The sequence below is a fragment of the Taudactylus pleione genome, unplaced genomic scaffold (assembly GCF_031769625.1).
Source record: "Taudactylus pleione unplaced genomic scaffold, aTauple2 ptg000053l, whole genome shotgun sequence".
In the NCBI taxonomy this organism is placed as follows: Eukaryota; Metazoa; Chordata; class Amphibia; order Anura; family Myobatrachidae; genus Taudactylus; species Taudactylus pleione.
Window position 1 is genome coordinate 2,875,080 of NW_028284455.1, and position 8,955 is coordinate 2,884,034.

Below are 8,955 nucleotides of genomic sequence, written 5' to 3' on the forward strand. Positions count from 1 at the left end.
CCAGCCCTAAAGGGGGGCACCTCCTCCATTGCTTCACCTGCCGGAGGTATGTACATTCCCTAATTGCCTATTTGATTCTGCTGGCAGAAATGGGGGCGTGGGCGGAGGTGGAGAGGGTGATCGCGGGGAACAACTGCAGAGCCTGAAACACATTTAGAGATCAGTGCTTCAAGGCAGGGGACGTGGTATGGGCGGACGGGCACGCCACTCGCGGCTCCCTTCACACCCACACCATGCCCCCAGTATGGAGATACTGATCTCTCAATGTGTTGCAGGCTCAGCAAGTGATCCTCCATGGCTAGGTGAGCTTTATGATAGTTAGGACCAGAGGGGACATCGGTGTAGGGAGGGAATGTGTTCTGTGTTAGGAAGGAGGGGCGGAATCTATGTGTATGTGAAGTGCTGTGTGTGGGGGGGAGCTGAGTGATGGAGGGGGGGTAAGAACTGTGTGGGGAGTTCTGAGTGAGTGGGGAGATCTGTGTGGGTGGAGCACTATGTGTGTGAGGGGGTTATCTGAGTGATTGGGAAGAGGTGTGTGTGGGGGTGTCTGTGAGCTGGGGGCTGTGTGAGTGTGAGCAGGGGAGCAGAGTGAGGGGGTAGAGAGCTGTATGGTGGGTTCTGAGTGAGTGGAGAGAACTGTAAATGTGTGTATGGGGGTCTAATGAGGAAGGGAGAGCTATGAGAGGGTGGGATCTGTGTGAGGAGGGGAGAGCTATATGGGGGAAGATCTGAGTGAGGGGGGAAAACTGTGTGAGGAGGGGTGGAGCTGTGTAAGGAATATATATACTGTATTTATGTATTTATATATACATTAATATGGGGCCCAGAAGTGGCATATTTATTAATTATCAGGTCATAGTCTTAATAATTTCAATTTCTTATCACCAATATTTGCATGTGCGTGTATGTATGTATTGGTATGTATGTATGTGTGTATATATATTTTTATATATATATATATATTATAGTATTCAACATCCAGCGGCACTCTGAGACTTACAGTAAAGGTAAAGCCAATATGTCTTTATTTCTACTGCGTTTCGGGGATTACCATTATCTTCAGGACAGACAAGATCATACAGTGAAAAGCATAGACTTAAATACTTACATATCCAAAGGGACTCCATTCTCACCTCCGGGCCGGCAGCCGCCCCGTCACGAACTCCTCCTTTCCGGTCGCGATGCTGGGCATCACCGGAAGTGACGTGATTACGGATCAGATGCCGGTCCGGCCCTGTGGAATGCCAATCAAAATAATATCAGAAAAAATTATTGCAGAACAGTGCATAAAAAAGTTGAAAAAAACAATCAAAATTGTTTTTTTTTATAATAAAGTGCAAAACATATTATAAAAAGACCACTAAGTAATTGAAAAATATATACATAAATAATTTAATATAAGGCAGTCTTCAGTCAAGATGTGGCATACCTATCATAGTGCTATTATATTAAAACACTCATATGAGTGTGAAAAAATCATATTTTAAAAGCAGAAGAATCAAAACACAGTGAATATATCATGTTCTACCTACAGAAAAAAATGAAAAAATATAAAAAACATTGCAGAAGTGTGAAACATATTTCTTACAAAAATAATCAATATTTCATATCTAATATATAATATTAGACATTTTTTTTAAATAGGAACCTACTATAAAAAATAATAAAGCTAGCACAGATATCATATGTATAAAAGTAAAAAGATGTACTTCAAATATTACAAAAAACAGCTCAGACTTAATGCTTAATTTAAGCCTCAAAGGCACACAGTATCTAACATGAAAATCCACTTGGCCTCAACTTGTAGCAGTGTTTTAGACCTATTACCTCTTCTTATCTTGAACGGCACCTGTTCAATCATTCTTTATCTTAACATAGCCATACTATGGTTGGGATTCAACAAAATACCTGGCCACAGCTTGGTCACTGTGTCCAGACACCAGAGCTGCTCTGAATGCTGCCCTGTGCTATGCCATGCGTTCTTTGAACTGCCTCTTTGTCTTGCCCACATAATATAACCCACATGGGCAAGACAGAAGGTACACAACAAACTTTGAGGTGAATGTGAGTGGCTGTCCAATGGTATACATTCTGCCAGTGTAGGGATGAGCAAATGTATCCCCTGTAATCAAATAATTGCACGTAACACAACCTATACAGCGGTACTTTCCACCCTTTTTCCTCAAAAAAATGTGACTCACTACTGTTATTTATGCCCGTTACATCAGTTTTCACTACAAGGTCTCTAATACTAGGACCTCCGTGTAACTGGGCATGAGTTTGCACTGCTTGAGTGATGGCAAATCGGGATCGGTGGTAATAAGAGACCAAAGACTTTCTGCTGCCTTCCTACTGTAATTACTAGTAGTTGAGAAATTATTAACCCATGGTAGTGTGTTACCAATATCTCTAGAGGGCTTCTCCATCAACAAATCCTATCTACTGTGCGCTAATGCTTTCTTTTTCGCGCTAAGTAATTATTTATTTGGATAACCCCTCACAATAAATTTCTCAACCATACTGTTCAGTTGTTTTTCTTTTTCTTCTGCTTTGCTCGAAATATGACATGCCCTCAAGAACTGGGAACACGGGAGACTCTTCACTGTGGATCTCGGGTGAAAGATGTTATGGCGTAATATCGTATTCCTATCTGGGGGCTTCACAAATAACTTTGTGATAATTTTGTTGTTGTGTAACACAATCGTGACATCAAGAAAATTGATTTCCATTGTGCTAATGATAGTAGTCAATTTAGCTGGACGATTAGACAAGTTGTGCTCTTTGATAAGGTTTGTTAAATCACTTACAGTGCCTTTCCACATTAACATGATGTCATCAATAAAACGATAATATCTGAAAACTTATATATATGTACCATATTTATTATCCTTTTTCGGGGGCGGGCAAACTCTAACTTGCCTCCGGGCGCTTGGGAAAAACTTACGCCACTGGTCATTCGCCTTAATTTTATATAAACTAATAATCACCAGCATTTATTATAAATCATGAATTTCTTAAAGATTTATGAATGCCGTTCAGTCGCTAATTTGCAGTGCAAGTCGCTTTAGAAAGAATTGCTTTCCAGTCTAATCGTGTGGTTCCAAAGCACAAAAGTTATTTATGTAAAAAGGGGTAACATGATGTAAGTTTAACAATTAGAGTAAAAAGCAATGAAATAAACAATGAGTACAGCCAATACATACGCGTGCGCACTGATCCCATTATACAGTCATTCAGTCCAGAAGTCTGTGGTCGCAAAGAAGATGTCTGTACACTGAAGCCTGTACACAAGCCTATATACGGTACAGGTTACAGAGATAACAAAGGGACAAGTTGGCAGGTTTTCATTGGTTCTTGCTTCTGGTCATTGGTCAGTTCATACGGTGTCATCAGGGGTATGGATCAGTCTTCCAACGGTCACATTGTGTATCTTCCCGCGGAAGAACTGGTTAAAACTGACTACAACACTGCATACAAGAAATAGCATTCTACTCAATAACTCCCTATCATCCATAACTAGCGGACGCCTGATGCGACTTCTTTGCCGATAGAAACGGATGTCTGCAAATAAACAGGGATTTAGTATGATACCAAACATGTTATGTCCACAGTATTCTATACCTTAGATCTATTTTAAGTACATCTTACATCTTGATTATTAGCTAACAATACCTTTAATAACTCTGATTATTATCTATAATGTGTGAGAACCATTTTATATGTATGCGTTCACATATGTGCGTCTGGGTATGTGAATACATGTGTGCGTTCAAATTTGTCTGCATTGGATTGCATTGACGCAAAGTAGCGTCCTAATAACACGCCATCAGACTATAGACGACTATATCGTCAGATAATAATTGTAAAGCGATCATACCCAATTATTTGACTGACAGCCCACCATTTGATAGCAAACATAACACTATCATATTCTATTCATAACCTATTTAGTCATGCATAATAAATTATTATCTAATGTTCTATACGGTATGACACAATTCTGTAATTGAACCGTCAATAGTGCGCCTCAGGCAAGGGTGAAACAACCCTTATATGCACTCAGCGGATCTATAGGGGACCATTGGTAGGATGTAGGACCTCATCTAACCTATAAAGGAAGTTTGGGGGAATTGAGACTACATTATCTATGATGTTTAATGTAACATTTACAATATATATTGTTATACATGACTAAGCCTATTCACATTTTATTATCTGACGGTACATTCAATTTCAGGATCATAATGCAGTTCTTTATGCATTATGATCCTGACCTTAATACCTATACTACCACTACTCACCACCATCATGATTTCATTTTCACTGTTTACCTTGGTGGTACGTATTCCACACTTGACAACAAGTATAAGAATAAGGAGCTTACCTACACTAGCAATCATTTCCTGGGCCCACTGTCCTAGACCGGAGAACCATTTTATAGGGTTCAACCATGAGAGCCATTCCTCTACCTCTTCCTTCATCTCATACAGTGAAGAATTATGATTCTATCAGAATTCCCATTTCAGTTGTAGGACTTCATCCATTCTCCGGTCAATCACTTCTTTGGTGTCATTAGTATTATTGGTGATGTATGTGCATCATTTGACACCAAATTGGGTGGCCAAAGTCACACAATATCCACCAGTAATAGATGTCAGGTAGTTTAACAATAGCCTATGTTGTACGAACTCCTTTTTATAAGCCTGTAGCTCCTTACCAATAAATCTGAAAGTGTCATCATACACCTCGGTGATATTGTCTATTAATTTAGCCAGGTCTTGGATATATCTAAAATGTAAAGTTCCCCGAGTAATCCTGGTGGAATCTACTAAAATTTGGAAACCAGTCATTTCACTAATCAACTGTGTAGCTATATGTTCTTCACCAGGGATCATATTTCTTTTGTCACGATGTTCATACTGCATGTGTATGTATAGAGGTGGTGTGGTGTTATGGATACCAATCATTTCATCATGTGTAAGGGTCATTACCTCTGGGACCAATTTGCCTATAAAACATAAACCCTTGGAATTCGGAGATAACCAAGAATAAGCCCTTCTTCCACAAACATAGTATACATTATCTGGGAGGACATAAGGTATATTACAATCCTGCACAATATCACATAAAGTTTTAACAAAACTACCTATACCTATTGTCCCCGTCTGCTCAAGACACATTTCAGCTTGAATAACATTTCGACAATAACCCATGGGAACTTTTCCAATAGATACCACATTCGGTCTGTTTCTATGTCCTCGTCTCGGGGGTTCATCACTACTGGTGTGGCGAGCCATTGTCTGATCCAATAAGTCTGCTTCCCAATTCTCCAGTCTTTCTATGTATGATGTGTTTAGACACAGCAAAGACTGATCTATGGAGTATTGGCAGAGATTTAAACTTGGGGACCTGATGATGTTATACTTCCCGTCTATGGACCTCCCTCCCCGTAATTCAAGGACCTCAGAGAAATGTAATGGGAATGGTACTAATCCTACATTATGTTGTCCCTGAGGCTTGTGAGTGCACACCCAACATTCAGTCTGGTTTAAGACCTTACCCACTAAGAAATGGTAATCCTCTAAAGGATGCCTGCCCAAATACAGATTACTCTTGGACTGGCATCGTTGGATGCATTTCTCATCAACTAGGGATCCACAGTACTCACAGATACAATATTCCTCAGACAATAGCCCCTCACACTGTCTCTGAGTTCCATGGCTAACAGATCTCTTAATAATCCCTGAACTGAGTTTGACAATCTGTTGTCCTGATTGTTCTATTGCTCTCTCCTCCGACTTCTCTCTATCGACATTACTATCGGCCTCCCTCTCCGTCATCTGTCCTCAGTCACAAAAATAGGAAATCCTGAAACAAATGAAAATGAGAAGAACCCTGGAACAAGAAAAAGAAACAAATCGCCACTCCATTGCTGGGATAGTAGTCTGTACACATCTCTAGCTCAGGTGTTTTCACTGCAGTCTCTATTTCTCCTGGAACAGGTTCGCAATTGACAGGTCCACGTTATCTGTCTCGACTTCGCCTTGTACCACCTTTGGGTGGTTGACTTTTCGGCAGTGAGTTGAATGGACCCAGGTATCTCTTTCTGCTACTTTCAAAGATGTGGTACTTGTCATCAACACCTGGTAAGGACCTTCCCACTGGTCTGTTAAACAATCTGAGCATAGGAAATTTTGGATCATAACCTATTCTCCAGGTTCAACATCATGACAGTTTGTTTCTGGCATACCAGGTAACAACATTTTGAGTTTCTGTTGTTTTCTGTTGCTGTTGTTTCAGTTGTCTGCTCATTTTTATAAGATATTGTACAGTAACCTCATTAATACACTTCAAATCATCCTGTGGACCTATGATCAAATGAGGTTGCCTTCCAAACAGTATCTCAAAGGGGGACAGATTAAGAGGCGGTCCGGGAGTGGTTCTGATGCTATGGAGGACGAGCGGTAAGGCTTCTGGCCATCCTAATCCAGTTTCAGCCATTATCTTACTCAGTTTATTCTTAATGGTACCGTTCACTCTCTCCACCTTCGCACTGGCTTGTGGTCAGTAGGGGGTGTGAAGTCTACTATTGATTCCCATAAGTTTACACATGTTCTTGAAAACATCACCAGTGAAATGAGTGCACCTATCACTTTCTGTGATTCTAGGGATACCGTATCTGCATACTCTTGAACAATCTTCTTAACTCTTGAACAATCTTCTTAACAATAAAAACAGTATTATTAGTGGCAGCTCGATATGCCTCTACCTAATTAGAAAATACATCAGTACAAACTAATACATACTTTAGATTCCTGCAAGGTGGTAATTGGATGAAGTCAATTTGTATTACCTGAAAAGGTCCATCTGTCGGAGGGATACATGATGGCTCAGTTGATATTTTCTTCCCGACATTTTTCCTCAAACAAGTCAGACAGGACATTGACAGCTTCCCAGCTTGCAAAGAAAAGCCTTGTGCACACCAATATGCTCTGACCAACTTGCACATACCTTCTTTTCCCAGGTAAGTCAGACCATGTGCTGCCTCAGCCAGGCTTGGGTAGTATGCCCTGGGAGCCACAGGCCTACCTTGTCCATCTCTCCAGAGTCCAGAGGACTCTTGACCACATCCCTTCGATCTCCAGACCGCCTTTTCCTGTAGGGAACACAAATCTTGCATTTCAATTAATTTCTGTGTGTCTATTGTCTGGAAGACCATCTCTTTGTTAGTTGGTATATTTACACGTAACTTTGCTGCCTATTTGGCAGCTTCATCTGCTCTGTTATTGACCATTGACCCGGGTCTTCTTCACATGTGTGGGCTTTGCATTTGATGATGGCTACTGCCTTTGGTAACTGTATTGCTGTCAGAAGTCCTTTTATGTGCTGTGAATGTGCTACTGGTGTGCCTGCTGCTGTCATAAAGTTCCTAAGACACCAAAGAGCCCCAAAATCATGTACTACCCCGAAGATGTATCTAGAGTCAGTGTATATATTAGCTGATTTACCTTCTGCCAACTCACACGCTCTTCTTAATGCCACTAGTTCAGCCACCTGGGCTGAGTGAGGTGGACCAAGGGGTTCAGCTTCTATGACATCCTCGTCATCTACAACAGCATAGTTCTCCTGTGTCTGTCTGTCTATGATAACTCCCATCTGTGTAAAACATCAAATATACATCTTCCAATGGTCTGATTTAAATATTCCATACAATCATGTGTGTCAGTATACCTGCAAAACTCACCTCCAACCAGAAACTCACCTCCTTCCACCCTTTGTGCATCTCGAGGCACATATGGTAAGTATGTTGCTGGATTTAACTTATTGCCCCGTTTATTGGTGATGTTTGCAGGTGCCATCAGAACTAGTTCCCATTTTGTGAACCTTGTTGAAGACCCATGTCATATTTGCTCTGAATTCAACAAAGCAGATACTGCATGTGCTGTATAAACAGTTGCATCATGCCCTAATATTACGTCCTCACTCTTATTTACCAGAAGAGCAGTTGCAGCTACACTTCTTAAACACGTCGGGAGTGATTTTGCCACAGTGTCCAATTGTGCACTGTAGTATGCTACAGGTCTGCTGGTGTCTCCATGTTTCTGTGTGAGGACACCTTCTGCGCAGCCATCAGCTTCCGTACAATATAATTCAAAGGGTTTTTCATAATCTAGTATTCCCAAGGCAGGTGCTTTTGTCAGACTATCCTTAAGGTTTAGTAAAGCCTGCTCTGTTTCCTCAGTGTGTATGACACTGTCGGGTTTTGAGGATGAAACTAAGTCCTGCAATGGTAATGCCAAAATAGAAAAACCCGGGATCCACGTCCTGCAGTATCCACACATCCCCAAGAAGGTACGGTTTTGTGGCAGTGTCATGGTCTGTATGGCCTGAATTCTGTCTGTTGTCAAGTGTCTTAGCCCCTGGGTTATTTGACCCTAGTCTGGCATGGCTGTAATTTGTCCTTTGCAACCTTGTGCCCTGTTTGTGAAAGATGAAGTAACAACAGTTTAGTATCATTTAAACATGACATAAATGAATCAGAGCACAACAAAAAATCATCTACATATTGAATAAGGACAGACATTGCTTGGTTGAAAAGATTGCAAACAGTCGTGTAAGGCCTGGGAGAAAATACTGGGGCTATCTATGAAGCCCTGGGACAATCATGTCCATGTATATTGTACCCCTCTGTAGGAGAATGCAAATAGATATTAACAGTCAGGGTGAAGAGGACCAGAGAAGAAAGCAGAACATAAATCAATGACAGTGAAATGAGTAGCAGACGGTGGAATCTGCATGAGGATGACAGCTGGATTGGGCACTACAGGGAATTAGTTTTCAACCACTTTGTTAATTCCTCTATGGTCCTGTACTAATCTATAGCCCCTCCCACCACTCTTCTTCACTGGAAAAATTGGACTATTGGCTGAACTTGCTATACAAATTAAAATCTTA

The 8,955-nt window shown here is 40.9% G+C and overlaps 1 pseudogene; it reads right to left on the minus strand.

Annotated features, from left to right (window-relative positions):
• Positions 1-1,498: 1,498 nt before the first annotated feature.
• Positions 1,499-5,840, minus strand: LOC148535251 (uncharacterized; annotated as a pseudogene).
• Between the last annotated feature and the right edge of the window lie 3,115 nt (positions 5,841-8,955).